The following is an 18,476-nucleotide window of genomic DNA, read 5'->3' as shown; positions in this document are numbered from 1 at the left end:
CAGACAGCCGTCCCGCCGCTCGTGTCTCCATTCACCTCCGCCAGACAGCTGATCCAGAGCAGCCTCGGAGTTTGACTTGGTGACAAAGGAGGTGGAGTGTTGTGGAGAGTCTTCCACGTGTTGCCATTTATCTCACAAACACAGCACACACGCCCAAAGCTACAGTATTACAGCAGCCTTGGTTTGTTACAGCCAGCTGTCAGCGCGGAGACAGAACCATGCCGACAGACTTCTCTTTCTTCTCCGCTGTGTAAATCAGGAGTTAATGGAGAAGATTTCATCCTTTGTTTGCGAGCGCTTCGAGTGGACCTTTTGTTATATTCTGCAGTCATGTGTGACTCAGTCGTAAGCAGCGAGAGAGAGAGAAAAAAAGGGACACTGTGGCATTTGGAGACAATGGTATTCATATTTTAGTTTGTACCTTAGAAGTGCACTCAGGATGCCAAATTGCCTATTAGGCTGTTTTCATAGAAACTGCCATGGCGCCAGTAATCCAGTTTTTATACATTTGGTCCCTTGCTTTGATTTAATTATCATAACACAAATTTGATAAGCCCATTCAGAGCATTTTAAGAATCCAGTGGCTGAAATAATATTTAAAGTTATGAAGTCACCATAGAAAGGTCGTTCGAAAGAGACGTCATTAGATGGATGCTCATGCACATGAGACTGCTGTGGAGAGGACCGGCTACAGAGGCACAGCCACTTTTCCTTTTACAGCGCATGTAGCAGTACATCTGCTCCTAATGTGTCTGTTTTTACTTCTCTTTGTCTTCTTCGTCTCTCCCTCTCTCGCTCCGTCTGACTGTCTGTCTCTTGTTCCCTCCTCTCTCGCCATCCCTGAGGTTTAAAATAGTCACAGAGGGATCATGTTCGAGTTATGAATGTCCCAATTAGCAGGAGGTAGAAGGAGAGGGTCTTGAAAGTGGTACTCAAGTGACTGGTGCAAAAACATTGTCGGGCCATAGTTTTTATTTAGGCAGGCTTAATGCAGGCTATTGACTTCTCAGTGAGGACCAGGATTAGGTCAAATATACTTCACTCACTAATGCATGCCTAATGGTTCTTCTATAGATTAGCCATAAAACTGGATGATCATAAATATTGCTGGATTTTAAAACATTTATGAGTGAAATCCAATGCCCTGCTTCCAAAATTGCGAGTCACTAAGCAGCGGTACTGGGGGGTGAGGGTGGTGGGTGGGGGGGCTGCAGATATATGCTTCGTGGTAAAAAGTGGTGGAAAATATTTGGACTCAGCACAACTGCATCAATTCTAGTATCGTTCAGTATCACTCTACATGATGTGTTGTTGTTGTTTTGGTTGTCTACTGCGTTGCACTCTCTCCAGCTGGCATATCTGTAGCAGAGTAATGAAAGAGGAGGAACAGTGTGTCTCCAGGCTTCCACAGTTGACATGTTCGCGCCGGATTGCCATGGTTACTTGTGCGTCTGCGGCGCGGCTGTTGACAAGTGCCTGCTTCACCTGTCACAAGCTCATCTGTCACCTTTGACCCCTGGCAGAAATTTAAGCAGGACGGGTGGAGGCTGCTGAAATATGTCTGAAATCCCAAACACAAATAGCACTGTCACGGCTGTGTGATGCGATTTCAGAGTGAAAACGTCACGACAAGACAGAGTTGCAGTCGACGAGAACTTCCCGCGAGTCGAGGTTTGACAAATGTCTCTGCTGGTGGGGACTGAAGGTAAATTGCATTTTGTTTCATTTGATCCTATATGGCACGCTCCATTCAGGCTCTGCAGGTGTTCAGTGCTTGTACTAACAACATCTCTAACACTGAATGTTTAAAATGAACTACCTTCAATAACCACTGTCATTGAACTAATCAGCAGCTCTTAGCAGTGGAGCTCCTCTCACTAGTGCACCATTGTCAGCTCAGCCATAACTCACAGGACATTACTTCCTCATTAAAAGCCTATTAAAAGACCATGAAAGCCATAGAAATAATCATAATACACCTCAGATGTTAATAATAGGTTGCTGCGCTATTAACCTTATGTGCTGTGCTGGTGTTTGATGGTTTTATACTCAAGTGGCTGTTACAACCTTTACTAACAACAGACTGAACGTACTTCTGAAGGTAAGGCTGCATGAACAGTGATGATTTCATCTACTGATCTACATACTGGGGGGGTTTTGAAACAGTGATGCTGCCACTGTCAGAAATACGTTGTCAGTGAATAAGAATCTGTAGAAACTGTCAAACTCTGGTGGAAACTACACAACCAGTCTGCTCATAAGCCAATCCATCCATCCATTATCTATACACCGCTTAATCCTCACTAGGGTCGCAGGGGGCTGGAGTCTATCCCAGCTGACTTAGGGTGAAGGCAGGGGACACCCTGGACAGGTCACCAGTCTATCACAGGGCCACACTTAGAGACAGACAACCAAGCACACTCACATTCACACCTACGGACAATTTAGAATCACCAATTAACCTCAACATGTTTTTGGACTGTGGGAGGAAGCCGGACATCCCAGAGAGAACCCACGCTGCACGGGGAGAACATGCAAACTCCACGCAGAAAGATTCCGGTGCCCCCACCGGAACCGGCAACCTTCTTGCTGCGAGGCAACAGTGCTACCAACTGCGCCACCCTGCAGTCCCTCATAAGCCAATATGTAGTTTAAATATCCATCCAAAAGCTTCTTATAAAGTGGAAACTATGCGTTCCTGCATCTATGAGTTATTTTTCCTGCCGAAAAAGTTTAGACAGAGGTGTGTTGTGTTTCATCGGAAGTTCAGAAATTTGCTCAGTGGGCTGTTCTTTTTTTCTAACCCAGGCATTAATAGCCTTTATGCTGATGTACAGATATTCTAAAGGTCATCTTGACTGTAGCAACACGGCTGCTGAAATCCATAACAGCAGGTAGAAAGTGCCATCACATCTCTATCCAGCACTAAGGCGGTTAGTATCTAACACGAAAGGTATCCAGCTTGTTGCTGAAACATTAGATTGAAGGAAAAAATCCGTGACTGGTGGTGCAGAGAAGGTGCAGCAAGCAAAGACAAAGGCTTCGCTGGCTGATGCTGCAAATTGTGCAAAAATGTACAGTCATCCTCTCATGTATTCACACCCTTCCATTAGAAAGAAAACGCACAATTCACAACAGTCGCTCAAATAACTAGAAACTGAAAAAAGTAATAATAAATACAAATTTGCTAAATTATAATTTAGTGAAATAAGACATTGCTTTTGAATCGTGGTTGAAAAGAATAATTTAAAAAAACAAATAATACTGTCCTGGACAAATTAGAGCACTTTGTTGATGAGGAGTGAAATCAAAATACCTGTCAACAGGTGCAGAAGTCTGATTGAGAGTTACAGAAAACACTTGATTGCAGTGATTGGCTCAAAGGATTGTTCAATAAAATATTAGTTTATGGATCCCATCATGCTTGTTTGCTTGTTTTTTTGTTGTTGTTGTTTTTAATATTTCTGTTGAACCACAATTCAAAAGCAACGTCATGATTTTTAAAAATGTATTATTACTTTCGTCAATTTCAACTTATTTCGGTGACAGCTGTTTTTTTCCTTCTTAAATGGGAGGGTATGAATACATTTGAGGACGACTGTAAGATTTCTATCTGCAGTCTGCAGGTGGTGATGATAATGATTGGGACAGTGGTGAAGAGGCAGACACATGAGAGAGGGGTGAGCAGGGAACAGCTGCTTTGTCATGCCTACATCCTTTGTGCTGTGAACTTACTAAAGGCACTAACTAAATGTTTTTGTTAGCTTTGAGGTTTCACTGCTGCTTTGACTGTTCCTAAGGATTAACTGTCAGACTCAGTGCATGAAGTTTTATAGAAGTTTCTGTAAACTTTCTCTAAAGTGTTTAAGAAAATCAACGTCCTCATCAACAAGTTGTCAGTTTCCACTGAAAATGGTTTAAATTGTTGCTGTTCATCAGCGCCTTTTAGCGTGATAGTCTATAAGGCTTGTGGTAGCAATAAATCTGATTTGTTAAATGCTCTACAATCTAAACATGGCTGTGAACAAAATAGGGATAGAATGGAGGAGGAGGGAGCAGGAACCAGCACAGATTCTACTCAAGATCCACTATTGAATGTTATTGTGTGACTAAAGTAAATCAGAGGACAGTACATCTTTCATATGATAAAGTTTGATTAATTAATTCAAGCTTTTTTTAAATTGCTGCTTTAAAATAATAGAATGGATGGTGAGTTTGTTACAACATGTCAAATAATTCTGTTTATAGAAGCTGCTATTGAGTTAAATTAGGTGTCAGCTGACTATTGCATCAGTTCACACAAACATCCATCCATCCATCCATTATCTATACATCGCTTAATCCTCACTAGGGTCACAGGGGGCTGGAGCCTATCCCAGCTGATTTAGGATGAAGCCAGGGGACACCCTGGACAGCTCACCAGTCTATCACAGGGCTACACTTAGAGACAGACAACCACGCACACTCACATTCACACCTACAGACAATTTAGAATCACCAGTTAACCTCAACATGTTTTTGGACTGTGTGGGAGGAAGCCGGAGAACCTGAAGAGAACCTACACCGCACGGGGAGAACATGCAAAATCCTTGCAGAAAGATCTCGGGTGTTGTCACCGGGACGCGAACCGGTGACCTTCTAGCTGACGATGCTAACCATAGTGCCACCTTACAGCCCTGTACACAAACATCAGTTGGAAAAAGTAGTTCTATCATTATACCAAGCCAATAAACAAACAATACAAATTCCCAAATTGGGCTTAAATGAAGAATTCAAGATTTCAAAGGTGTTGAATTTGTTGTACCAAATTGGGGCTTACGTATTGCTTTTGGTATCTGGTCTGCTCCTGCTTTTTCTTCCACAATGGGAACTCAGACTAGGTGTGAGATGGCACAGAAGGTTACAGGAGTAGCCCCTTAATCAGCCCTTTCAGCTTTTCCATTGCTGTGTAGAATGTGGTAGTTTTGACAGCAATGTTAACTCTGAGTGCCCCAAACAAATAATAGAAAGTAGCTACTGTGTGTAAAGTTGTAGAAGTGTGTAGGAAGTAGAAGAGGAGAGGGTTTTGTTTGTTGGCTGATGTGATGGATTTTATATTATTGATGGTGAGGAGAAGACTGACATTCGATAAAAACACTAAGAGGGCAGATAAAAATAGAAATTGGGTTCAATTGGGCCACTCAAAAGTACACAACTTAATTGTACTTACAAGTAGTTTTTTCATTGGCTCTTGGTGCTGATAAGTTGGCCACACTGTCCAATCAACATAAAGTCCAAAGACTTCACTTCTCTTGGTTACTTTATATAAAAAAAAGTCAGCATAAAAACAAACTGCAAAAGGTCTTGAAGTCAATAATGTATCATTTTCCTTTCGTATACACAAACTGAAACAAACCAAGTGTGTAAAATGTTATTTTATCTCTCAGTCCGTTTCATCTTGTGCAACCGATTCTGCAAGTGGTTAAGATAAAAGGCAGCAGCTGTCTATGTATCATCAGAGCATTAGACATGCTCATTGCATATTTTCTCCTTTTTATAGAGCCATGAATCAATTGCTGACTTATATTAAGCACTTTCTGCAACCAACATCAATCTCCTCTCTCACTTTCTGCTGCCGCTCTCATCTTCCCGTTCCTCGTCCTGCACATTATCCTTGCAGCGGATAAATGCATCTCCCCGTCTCTTCCTCACTTTCCCTTCTCGCCGTCTCTGCCTCGTACACACAAAACACCGTAGACAAAAACAAACAGTTTGTTTAAACAAGTGCTGCTCTTTTGTTCCCTGCCGTGAGCGGGGTCAGGAGGAGGTTGGCAGCAGATAGTGTGTGTCCAATGGATCGCTGCTCTCGAGTCAATTAACTAGGGTCTGTGCAAATGAACAGAACAAGGGCATAATCAGCTCCAATCTCCCGCTAAGTCCTGCCTCCTGACTCATCTATTAAAGCATGCTGGTAAATTGACTGCTCTGGACTTTAATAGGATGAATCTTAAGTGGTGGAGGTTGGAGACTGTTAAGAAACACGGTCCGGTGTTTTCAGAAGCGGGAGATGATAACGGCGAGAAAAGATGGGGAGGGAAGATGCGCGAGGCCCCGACTACGCCGGTCTAATGAAATGAGTTTCTGGACATGGTCTGTTCCGATAACCTCCTCCTTCACCACATTGCATCAGCGTAAGCATTATGAGACGGAGCAGGGGTGCGTTACAAGCGTTTTTAATTAATTACCTTCCCGTGGCCACAAACACAGCTTCAGTCACTCCGCACCACCACCCCCAAACACTAATCCAGGAAATCCATGCTGACAATCCTCTCAAGGCTGTCCTCTTCCCTTAACATTGCTTTGCCTCCCCCCCACCTCCCCTCCCGATGTGGAAATCCACTGGCGACATTTTAGGTCAAAGATGATTTCCCAAGTGTGATTTAGCTGCTCCTCTTCGTGGGTTCAAGGCAATGCCATGATGAATATATTGATATGACGATTCGATAACAGACCGTTTCTCCCTGTACATTTATACATAACCAACATACTGGAATGTATTAATAGTGTAGTGACCCTGAGCAAGGCTGAATATTGTCAGCTGCTCTTTAATGCTAATAATAATGTGTATATATGTACACAACACGGGTTCAGATTACCCATCCTAATGCACGTCTTTAGAGGTAACATTCAAACCATTTTCCCTCACTTTCACTTTAAGCATTTTTTTTCTTCCTCATTCAAAACTTTCCACGACGATCTCCATTTATCAGCATCCTTTAAAAGTCGGACTGCCCATTCCCTCCATAAATATACAGTATTTTAACAGCCGTAGTAAAAGGGAGCTTAAAAACTAAAACAATGAAAGTCCAACCTTACACTGTGTACCAGCTGTGACATTAAAAGTGAGTAAAACTTTCAAATAAAATATGTCTGCCTTGTTCCTCCTATATTTCATTTCAGTGGTGTTCTGTTCAGTGAACAGCGCAATAAAAGTTTGAATCATTTTTAAAGGCCTGTAAATCGAATCTGTGGATTGGACACAATGGGGAAAAGGGAAAGAAAGGGCACAGTCATCAGCAGGCTGCGAGGCATTAGAAGCTCCTCTTATAGGAAGGCTCGGGGCCTCAGTCAATGTCAGCTGGCACAATGGAGCTGGATGCGGGCTGGAGAACTCGTCGGTTATATCATTGTTATTTGGTTCGGCCTATGTTCTTTGTCTTCTCCGGCTAATATCCCCAAAGAAATAGAAGTTGCAGCTTTGTTGCTGTTGCCTTTCGTGCTGCGTGTCAATTTATCGACTACAAGAATTCTACAACGGAATGAAAACAGTCGTATCCGCTTCATGTTTCTTTCTGAAGCTCCATAATGCAATGCAGCACTTTTTTATAAATCCCAAAATGACTACTGTGCAGTTTACCAGCTGGTGGTGCTGACCATGATGAGTACCCAAAATCTCAATTTGCTTCTCACTATTGATTTCCCGTTAGGGAGCAGCGGAGGAACGAACGAGGCAGCGATTTCACACACAAAGAATTTCGGTTCTTTAAGGTTCTACTCACCAAGCACCAATCGGTGGTCAGACTGTACATAGTGGAGCTGTTTGCTGTGTCTCCTCATTGTGAAGGAGATGATTGTGCGCAAACTACATAAATTCAGAACTACACCAGTGAACTACATATTGTGACTCATTTCAGGATTACCATTCACACTCATCCGCCTGTAGGAACCTCAGCTGCAGGTCCTTGCAGTGAAAACATGGTCTTAAGAATCATGTTGCTCCACTAGAATCTAAAGGCTGAACTAGCTTAACCTGTTCCCACTACCTGAACACTAATTAAGGGAGAGAATCTTTGTTAAAAGTAGGAGTTTCCAGTGACATGCACAAACTTTAAAAGCAGAGCAGGTAGTAGATGAAGCAACAGCACTGTTTACTTTCCCACCTGGAAAACTCCCTGCTTCCACGGTGCACCGACTAATCAGCTATGCTAACTGGGGATGCTGTGAGCTGCACATATTGTACAAACACTCCGTGTGTCTCTCCGCTGTCTTGTCCCTTTCAGCACGAGCTAGTCCAAGCAGAAAGGCCTTGGCAGATTTTGGAGCAGCATAAAAGAGAACAGAAGGGCAGGGAAAAGGTGAAGCGCTCACAGAAAGAAACAAACAGAGAAAGAGCGTAAAATGAGACAGAAAAGGATGAGAAGAAACTGAAAGGACATTTTCTTTTTAATTTGTTTCATTATTTTGAATTGTGTTTATCAGTAAAAACTTACGAACCTTATTGTTGGTGTAAGTCACTGAAAAAGCCTTTTCTCTGACGAAGTGATTTAGTGTTTTTGTAACGTTGCTGAAGTGTTTTTTTCCTCGAGTATCATAACTTATTTGATTTTCTTACGGCTAAGAAGATAAAACCTTATATTTCTAAGCAAAAAAAGTTTATTCTGCAATCTGCAACGGCTGTTAAGAACATTTTAAAAATGTGATAGGATTTTGATGTTATTTATGCAGAGTACCTTTGGGCTGCCTGTTATTTCAACAAATAAAAGACAACTTTGCCGCATCGGTGTTGCTTTTCCCCCCCATCTCAAAACCACTCCGAATCCCAACAGAATATTATAATTCCAAGTCAGAAATTATTCACATGAAATATCTCGTCCCACTTAAGCGCTCCGAAACATCTGGGGATAAGTTTAGGTGTGCGTTCATCACCGTTTACACGCAGGAAAGGGTTGTCAAACAGCAACACTGCAGACACTTCCAGACCTATTGCGCTTGTCCGTGTCAGACCGGTGCACACGAACCCCGCAGGATCCATCTATCTGTTACTCCTGCTCCCAGATGAGCCGTGCATCTCCGACCCAATAAAAAACTCATGCAACTCCGTTGACAGCTCTGTGCTGCGGAGGGCTCTGATCAAAAAGAGCTACAGCCATTCTAATAGCCACATCTCATTGCATTATATTTCACGCAGTAAATACGGCATCAACCTGTCAAGGCCCGGTGAAATTTAGGACACTGAGCTGGCAGCATTTTTATTTATTTTTTTTATCCTAGCAGGAGGTTTTTTTTTTTTCATGTAAAATTGGGACAAAGTGATAGATTTAAACTCAACTTGTAAAAAATGTTTAAGCAGCAGCTTCATGGTATCGCTGTTCTTTACTGACCTAATATATCAGGAACAGTCTTTGTACATATACAATTCTTTGTTGCAAATTTTAGCCATAGTTGTAAAACCCGCTTGTCTCCAACTGGCACATGCTATTAAAGAGTGTTTATGGTTTCATGCTGTAGTCTGTGAGCAGTCACTGATTTGAGTTACCTTTACTGTTTAGCTTCTGCTCCAAAGCAGCATGAATATCTGCTGTATTTTGTGTGCCATCATCAGTTCTTTTTTTTTTACTCCTTTTGTCAGACATAGCAGATATCAAGGGCGTAAGCAGATAACCAGATAATCCCACTTCAAGCTTCATTCCAGTGAGGTAGCACACAAAGTGTTCAATTGTCTTCAAGAGATTCGGCGCAGAAGGAATCCAGCTGCTCCTCTGACAGCTCGGCTGACACAGCTCTCTTGTCTGAGGAGGGTGTTGTTACGGTTCATTTATTGTTTGGGACTTTACACACAAAAAACCAGGCTCCCTTCTGAAACCTTAAGCAGGTCGACAGTTATTCAAACCTGTGCGTAACTTACTGTGTAAGGGCTTAAACGTTTCCTGCTGACCTGTAAAGTTTATAAAAGACATCTGTACGAGCCCAGTGACGTAATCGGAATGACAAATAAAAGGTGTAAAGCCATTTTGTTGGAGCTAAACGATTTTCTTTTGTGGTGGCAATAACACAAGTCACTCTCTTACTTATTGCTATTAAAATGTTTGAAGATGCAATTAAAGCTTTTGGGAGCTCCATAGTGAGACTGTATTTGCTTTCACTGGGGTCAAGATATAAGTCTTAGCATGCTGTTGTAGGAAACACTGTAAAGAGAAAGGAACTGTCTAAAAAAAAAAAGAGAGTCCGACAGAATAAGAAATAAATAAATCCAAAATGGTTTAGATTTGTAAGGCACTTCAAGTTCCACACCATGCTCGAGCTTAAAATGTGAAAACCACAGAAAATGTCTCCAAAACTCTCTTCCTTGAAAGTGTAAAAGTTGGTTTGAAATGTCAGCTATGTAAGAAAAAAAAAATGTGGAAAGGCTGGTAGAGTTCTAGGAGTCTAAATGAGACTAAACTGGTTGTGTTGTTGCTGTGAGACGAGAAAAACTTGTATGACAGGAACAGCATCCTGGAAGTCAACAGCAGAGGTGGGAGCATCTTCTTGTTGTGTGTTTAGCTGCTGCAGGAACTGTAAGATGCCATCCAGGGGATTTTATACAACAACGTAAAAGCTTATTGCAATAATCGATCGTTGTACTTCGCAGCAAAACAGTCATCCTAAGCACACAGCATGTCCAAGCTAGCACGTCCTTGAGCAGCCCCCAGATTTGATTTCCATGTAAAGCCTTTCAAAGAAAAACAGTGACAGCATAGAAACCGAAGAATATTAGTGAGATGAGGGCTGTTGCAAATGAAGCGCGGGCTAAAATTCCCTAAAGAGAGCCGTCAGAAGTTTATAAGAAACTACCAGAGACATTTGTAAAAGGTCAAAGTATATTATCAATAAAAAACGAATATGGGGTTGAATAATTTTGCTTTCGGGAGGAAACTTTGAGGAGAAAACTTTACCTCACGAGTACAGTGTGTCCTGTGTCTCTGTTAGGTTGGCGCCTGGGGAAAGCATGCAAAAGGCAGCACATGATGCACATCAGGACACACGCTCCACAGGATAATGTCTGTTTAATGTCCGGTCTGACCGATTCAGACATTTACGTTCTCACATACAACTCCTCCGGGGGAATGTCCAGGAAAGTTCAAGGCTGCAATGCTTGTGTGAAAAGTGCTTTGCTAAACTGAACTTAAGCTAAAAAAAAAAAAGAAAAATCACTCAATTGCACTATTAAACTTTCGATAATTGTTTACCAAGGCCTTAGCTGATAAGTTCTCATTAAAATTCTATTCACATCACCAGAACGTCTCGCAAGTTAAGGGGCCGGAATAACGTTAATGGCAACCGTAACGGGGGATCAGTGTTTATATTACGTCTCACTTTTCCTACATGTTTCAGGCATTTTAGATCTGCGCTTGTTAAACATCCTTCACAGGACGTATTGAAACTCTGGCGGTTAGGATCTCGTACTTTCTAAATTGAGCTGAAATCAGGCGATGCTAGCCTTTAATGGTAGCTGTGAGGAAAGCATTTCTCTAATGAGGCAGGAAAAGGGAATGATGGAGAGCTCAGTCAGGTGTGTTGAACTTTGTGGGAGTCTGGTTAGAAGTGGCGCTTTGAATATCGTCTTGTATGGAAACAAACAAGACTCTAAAACACCAGACAGATGGATTTCTTTGGGTGAAAACAGTGGAAACACCTCATTAATTAGGCGATTGCTGGAGCTTCCATCTAATCTTAGTCTCTGTGATACGTGTTTGATTCAAAAACAACGATCAATTAAAACTAAATTTGAACTTTTTCATCCTCTTCACTGCCCTCGCTTAAACAAAGTGTTTCCTCCGCGGAGCTAAAAACTCACACTGAGCTCGGACTGGAGAAAGAAAAACGGATTTCAATACTCGCGAAAAAAAAGATATAGCTGGTCAAAGAAATGGCACTTAAGGAATCCCGCAGGTGCCCTGTGTTCCACCACCACGCGCCCTGCACACTTAATGGGATCTGTGCTCTCCTTGGTTTCCATATCAGTGGTGGGGAAATGTCAGAGGAGTAATATAGACATCCCCTCCTGACACCGCACACTTAATTAAAGATCCTGGGCACATCTCAGAGATATAAGAGGCAAAACATTGGTTTGATGAGGATGTTTAGCTTCTATGGCGGTAGCATGTTCTGTCACATAACGCCATGCATTAATAATCACACAGTGGTTTGTTTCGTTGTGTCACTAATGATGTCTCAGGGACACGACGGTCGCAACGTTATGTTCTTCAAAATGCAGCACATTACATACTGTACATGCGCCTCTCCGTGTCTGCAAACGCCAGGTTGTGGTTCACATTGTGGCTCGAGGCTTCAGAATATAATTTTGAGACTTATTCAGTTTCATCCAATTCAATCATTTTTTTTTCTTTCTCTCGGCGTGTGTGTTTTTCAAAGCTGAAGGCTGGGAGCGATGGAACGGCAGTAGAAGGGTTTAGGTTCATATTAAATATTTTTTTAAGCGTGAATCAAGCCCAATGACAATGTTGAAATGATTTTTTAGACATTTACAACACTTGGTGTAATCATTTAGAATAAGCTCCGACTGAGGTAGTGCCTTGTTGTTAAATAGAATGAATACATCTGCTCACCTCTGCTACATGCATGCTGCCTCTCTTTTGGGATTTTATGGTTTTTTTAGGTTATGACCAGCGTTAGACAGCAGGACCACTAACCAGCTGCTGGACACTGGTCTCGCTGCAGCAAAACACACCAACATTTGTATACCCGTGATGCCAGCTGATGAATTTGCAGCTACATTGATATTCTTCTACTCACACCCGCCAGTATACTGGAGCACCTTTCAGCATATGGTGGGAGACCAGGAATAGTTCTGACCTAGTTGGAGCTTCTGCACTTCACCATCCAACTTCTCGCTCCCTGTAGATTCTGGGTTCTCATGCTGTGGGCACCACAGCCAAATATCATTACTAACTTTACTCTTTAAGTTCATTTTTTCGGGGGGTTCTCTTCAAAAATCTTTCTTTTCCTTGTTTAAGTTGTTGTAAAGAAGCTTTCAAAAAAGGTGTCCAATCAAAGCAGGACAATGTAAACAACTGCCCTGAGGGCCACAAATCAACCTCTGAGATGCATCTTTATTGTGGTTCGATGATCAATAATTCAAGGATGATATTATTTTCCTTGTCATTCATCTTGTAGTAATATAAAATTAACAACAATATTTTAATACAGATTTCACAACTATGGCCCAAACCTCCCCTGAGCTAAATGACAAAGAAGTGCAAGTTGCAGTAATTATTATTTTATTACATGAAAGGCCTTGAACAACACAGCTGTTTACTTCATGCACTCCACAATATGCCTGAAGCCAATGCACCTTACAGTGTTTTTCATTACTTTCTGATGTGGATCGAAATATCCCCATGCAGTTCTGACTATTGATTGACAAGCCGGGAGTTCTAAGAGCTTTGACAAACAGATACAAGTGGAAATAATCCATTGGCCACATTAAGGGTAGTGTCCATTTATATACATGAAGGTCAGCCAATCGATGGTTAGTATTAAAACAAGAAACACAAGGTGATGCTTTGTCAGATCAATGTGAGAGCAGTCTGTTCCTGCAACTCCACAAAGTTCTGACCTTTTCCCCGTTAAATTCAAAAAAAATTTTCCTCAGATCGCTCGCCGTGTTTCGTGCCGTCTTTTTTAGCTCCAGTTGTGGCATCGATTTAAAATTAGACTTGAATGCATAAATATGCGGCAGGAGTATATTTAACGTGCTCGAATATTCACGCGCGGATCACAATTCAGATGAACTTAGGTTAAAACAAAGGAGATCAATTATTCATGACTCTTCCATACGGCTGGTTTTATGAATACGTTATAAAGCGAAGTTCATGTTAGATGTCACAGAAAAAAGGGGGTTTTTCAGTCGTCTTTCTTTTTGTTGCCAGCGAAAAATGTTGGGTGCAGCACTTCAGCACCACGGACAGCGCTCTGCCAACCGACATGCATGCTGCTCTTTGAGTTCAGCACCACGGACAGCTCCCACTGTCTCGCATAAGAAGTGAAATGCACCTTCTTTTTCTTTTTTTTTTCTTTCCCCGCGCTGCTCTCATGGCCTGTTACATGACCAAACACCATCATCAGAGACCTTGTTGTGAAACTTTAGATTTCTGCTTGTGTACAAGATAAGCTGGAACACTTCGGCCTTGCACACAGGCTTTTGTATCCGCTGGTAATATAACCTTCCTACAGTGAATGCTACATCTGTTTGATGTGCAGCACATGAGCCCTTTTGAGGCAGTCTTGTAAAAAATTGACAATTATCTGGTTAAAAAAAAAATGAATAAATTCAAGTTATCGAGAGGATTCTAAGACAAAACCGGAGCATAATATGGCCATCCTTTTGTGTAACGTCAATACAGTCTCCTTCACAGCACTACAGCCTTGTCTGGTTCTGATTGACTGTCTGCGCAGACACCATGAGTCACACAAACAAGCCCACTGCAGACGTCGTCGCTCCTGAGTAGATGAAAGATATTCCAGAAATTCTTTAAATACACGAGACAATGTGTGCGTGTTCGTCTACCTGTGCTGCATAGCAATCCATCAAGTGCGCACACCTAAAGCAGATAGAGGCTTCCTAAGTGCCGCTACACACTATTCCAGATAGATATTCTAATTTCCTGAGCACTCAATCAAATGCTAATTAAGCTTTTCTAAAGACCTAAGGCATGTAGTTAAAGACATACTATGCTGCGGATATCTCATGTAAATAGCCAGCAAGTAACCTGCAGAAGGTGAAAAGAGGTCTTGAAAGTTGATGTAAACCCCAGGTGTAATGTCTGCCCGAGCGATAAGGACCTGTTTGTTTTTCTCCCCATACAGCAGTAAGCTAAAAATTGACTGGCACTATCTGAGCCTCTGGCGATTATCTGACATGCCAGAGGGTTCATGCCGCAAAGACTAATTAGTTTCATTAACTTGAACTCAAGATAAAAAACAATTGCTTTCATGTAATTGAAATGCTGATTTTCTTATCCCTCAGCTCTCCCGTCACCGCTGCCTCGTCTCATTCTTCTCTGGATGCGATATCTGTACCCCGACCTGCCCCCCTCCGCCTCTGCACTTCAGCTTGATCTCACCATCACCCCCACTCTTAGCCTTTTTCTTTTCCGCTAATTAATTCTGGTATATTCTCACACTTCATCAGTTTTGTGAGCTCCTGGTGGAAGTTGTGTGTGTGAGCCCTTATTTTGGTGGTGTCACTTTCCCTTTGATCCTTGGCGGCTTGAAAATCCAAACTGCGTGTAGTACAAGTTCCTGAAAATAGCCCAACCCTTGATCACGGCTGGGTTTGTTTAGAAATCACAGAAGAAGAAAAAATCTGTGTTTCTCACTGGTGCTAACAGAAAAATAAAACCTCAGGTGGTCATCTGGCTTTTATTATGGTAAAATAAACTCGCTGTGATGTTTTGTTTGGCTCTCTAAAGAGAGAGCTTTTAACTCAAACAGTTTGAATTCTGCAGATGGCAGTAGGTTTTTTTTTTTTTCCCGACCGTGGCTCAAGCAGGTTCTTTACTATGTACATATATAAATAAACCAGTCCTGTTGGTAATAAATATTAAATAAACCGTTATTTGTCTTAGATGTAGACGCCACCATGCAAGATAAATACCAGAGCTTTCACCATAAAGCTAAACCGTATGTTCAATTACCATTTTGTTAGTTAATCAGCAGCAGAGCAGCAAAACAGACACTTCCTGATATGAAAATGCCACAGATTGTTAATTGAATCAGCAGCCATGTTATTGTCACATTATTAGATCATGTATGATGGAAAGTCATTATTGTTCCTATTACCATCACCGATCACCAGCCCTGCTCGCGACTCCATCATTAATCAGCATCATCATTATTGTGTCTATAATGAACAACAAGAGCAGTAAAAGTTGTAGCAGCGACGACTGCGGCAGAAACAACACGATAGCTGATGTTAACAGCTGGCGTCTTCATAATGAAATGTCACTTTTCATTCAAAAGGACCCAGCAAAGCCACGATCCAGTCAGACGGACCGAGTAGCACGTCGAGGACTCGCGCACATGAAACTCACACATGTGACGGTTTGGATCAAAAGAGCAGTAAATGTCAGTAGATCTGTATTCAAGGTCACTGCCGGTGGTGCTCGGGGTTCTCCGGATCTGATAGGTCAAATTAATTCACTGAAACCTTGATGTCCAAAGGGTGTGATTGCAACTCCGGTGCCTGAGTTCAAGTGAAAGCGGCATTTAATGACTTTAACAGCGATGTGTAACAGTGCAGCTGGTTCATAAGCATCACAGAGAGAGCAGCAGGCACATGTTGCATGACTTTAGTATCAGAGACACACACAGACAAACTGATTGGCTGAAGTTTAGTTTGCTGCTTACAGCTGTTTGTAGGAATCTTTCCTCTGAGTTTAATAAACACCTGCAGCATCGAACACCTGCAGGAGAGATGTGAGCATCTGCAAAGTGAAAAAGGTCTGTGCATTTTAAAACCAAAATAGAAACTTTACCCACATTAGCCCATCAGAGAGTCAGTGATGTTAACTGTAATATAAGAAATCAAATTACATCATGTCATGCCCACTGCTCCTGCCTCCACCCTGGCATAGTTGGCAGCTCTGTCTCCAACTCCACCGCTGATTCACCTGATGTTAACTACAACCTCCTGCCATTAAAGCATCAGTTCAAGCCCACAGTCCCCATCAGAACCGGCCATTCACTGACCTGCCTCCTGCCTTCCAATCCAAACCCTCTGGAGCACCATGCAGCAGTTACTTCTAAGTTGAAAGTCAATTTTCATTTACCAAAGATCCCACCAAGTCAATAAATCATAGAAAATTACAAATAAACATGAAAACTTTTCAAAAGTTACCGTCCTCCATTTATTCCAACAAAGAATTCCACTTCTGATTTTCCTCATCACTTCCTCATTAAAGTTCAGTCAGTAAACTCAAAGAATTCATTTCAGGTTTTCCTTGTGATCCAAAAAAAAAAAGTCGAACAAGGAAGTTTCCCACTTTCTATTTACTGGACCCACAATACGAGGGAAATCCAGACAAGAACGCGCGACCGAAAAAAAAAAAAGAAGAGAAAAGAAAACGAACAAAACTCACGCTGTGCCGGAGGTCGGATCGTCTCCAGGTGAGGTGAGAGGGACGCGGATGAGTCTCCTCAGGTGTCTGCGCAGGAAGACGCTCAGAGGATCCGGTGGCTGAGCTGCTCCATCACTGGCGTCAAACCACCACGCTGCTCTGGAGGAAGTGAAAGCGGCAAACTGACCCTGTTACCGGCTGGAAGTGCTGCCGGGGCGTGGAGGTGAGGTGAGTGAACAAAATACACAATACAGGTTTTCATTATTTAATACTGTGTGCTTGCCTTGGACACATGACTTCCCTTAAAAACACACCTGCTGGGTCATTCCATCTCAACTCACCAAATTTAAAAAAAAAAAAAAAAAAAAGTTTACACCTGACCATCTCATATTTGTCTGATTTTGTTTCTGTGCATGTTGATAAAACGTGGGTGTAATTTTTGAGTTAAAAAAAAAAAAAAGTATAGATAGAGAAAATGAAGGTTTTATTTTTTACTTTTTTAATTTACTTTTTTTTTTTATTATTTTAATTTAGCCTTTATTTTATGGTTTGTGGAATATCAGTGTAGACCAAAACATCAACCCCATTTATACCACCATCATATAACTGGTTTATTCTATCAAAGCAGCCATTGAAGACCTTATATGTACATCAATAAGTCTGCACATTTTCAGGATTTCTCAAGTTGTGGCACATTGCTCCACAGATTGGCACCAGGAAAGCAGCACAAAAAAAATGACATAACCCCATTTTCTTTAAGGATTTTTAACCCAAAAAGCAATGCTACCTTTGACCCTGGATTTTACACATGGTCTACTAAATCAATATTAAACACTTAAAAAAAAAAATCAGTTAAACTGAAGATGGTCAGGCGCGGGGCATTCGGTGAACTGAGGCAGAATGACCCCTGCTGCTCCCACAGTCCTACACCTGCCAGATTCACATTGTTTCGACCGATCTTCATATCAAGGAGCCTTCTTGTCTGTACCTTTAAATTAATGGTTTCTTATACTTGGCATCCACTGTCCATTTTTCCGCATGCATGGATTTTGGGATATGTGTGTGAAGAACTGTTTTAAAGACGTGAACATGCCTCAGACTTTGGTGTTACATGTTGCCGTCAGTTTAAAAGCATTTAAATGAGTATTTCAGGCAGCAGCAGAGCGTCACAAAACTACAGAGGATACCTGAGAGAACTTTAGCCTGGTTTTAATGTAAATGCACAGATGATTCTAGACTTGCTAGCTGTGTGGTTCCAGATGTGGCAGCGTTGTCATGTTCAGGTGATCGCAACACAACTTTGGTCCAAACTGAAATTGAGTTGCCTTCAAATTTTTTGTGATCCTCTTAGAATATAGTGGATATAATGAAATAAATAATAATGATCCACTGTGTTTGATCAACTGACACAATATGGAGGCGTTCCTGTTTCCAAGTAGGCTCGTCCCAATGACTTCCTTAACTTTTACTCTAGTACCTCTTGTGGTTTTCAATGGAATCTCCCAACACCAGTGGATGGATTTGTCACGAGATTTTTTATACTCACATTCATTTCCTCGTCAGAATGAACTGAAATAACTTTTCCTATAGTATCAT

General features: G+C 41.7%; 1 protein-coding gene across 1 annotated transcript in view; it reads right to left on the bottom strand.

Annotated features, from left to right (window-relative positions):
• Nucleotides 1–16,945, bottom strand: part of tafa1b (TAFA chemokine like family member 1b) — a 136,813-nt gene extending 119,868 nt beyond the window's left edge. Inside the window, exon 1 of the mRNA XM_008280127.1 lies at nt 16,902–16,945. The gene's annotated coding sequence lies outside the window, so the exon portion shown is untranslated. The remainder of the gene's footprint in view (nt 1–16,901) is intronic.
• Between the last annotated feature and the right edge of the window lie 1,531 nt (nt 16,946–18,476).

This window comes from Stegastes partitus, unplaced genomic scaffold, assembly GCF_000690725.1.
Source record: "Stegastes partitus isolate 25-593 unplaced genomic scaffold, Stegastes_partitus-1.0.2 Scaffold182, whole genome shotgun sequence".
NCBI lineage: Eukaryota > Metazoa > Chordata > Actinopteri > Pomacentridae > Stegastes > Stegastes partitus.
The sequence above is the reverse complement of the archived record's forward strand: the minus strand, read 5'-3'. Positions and strand labels throughout refer to the sequence as shown.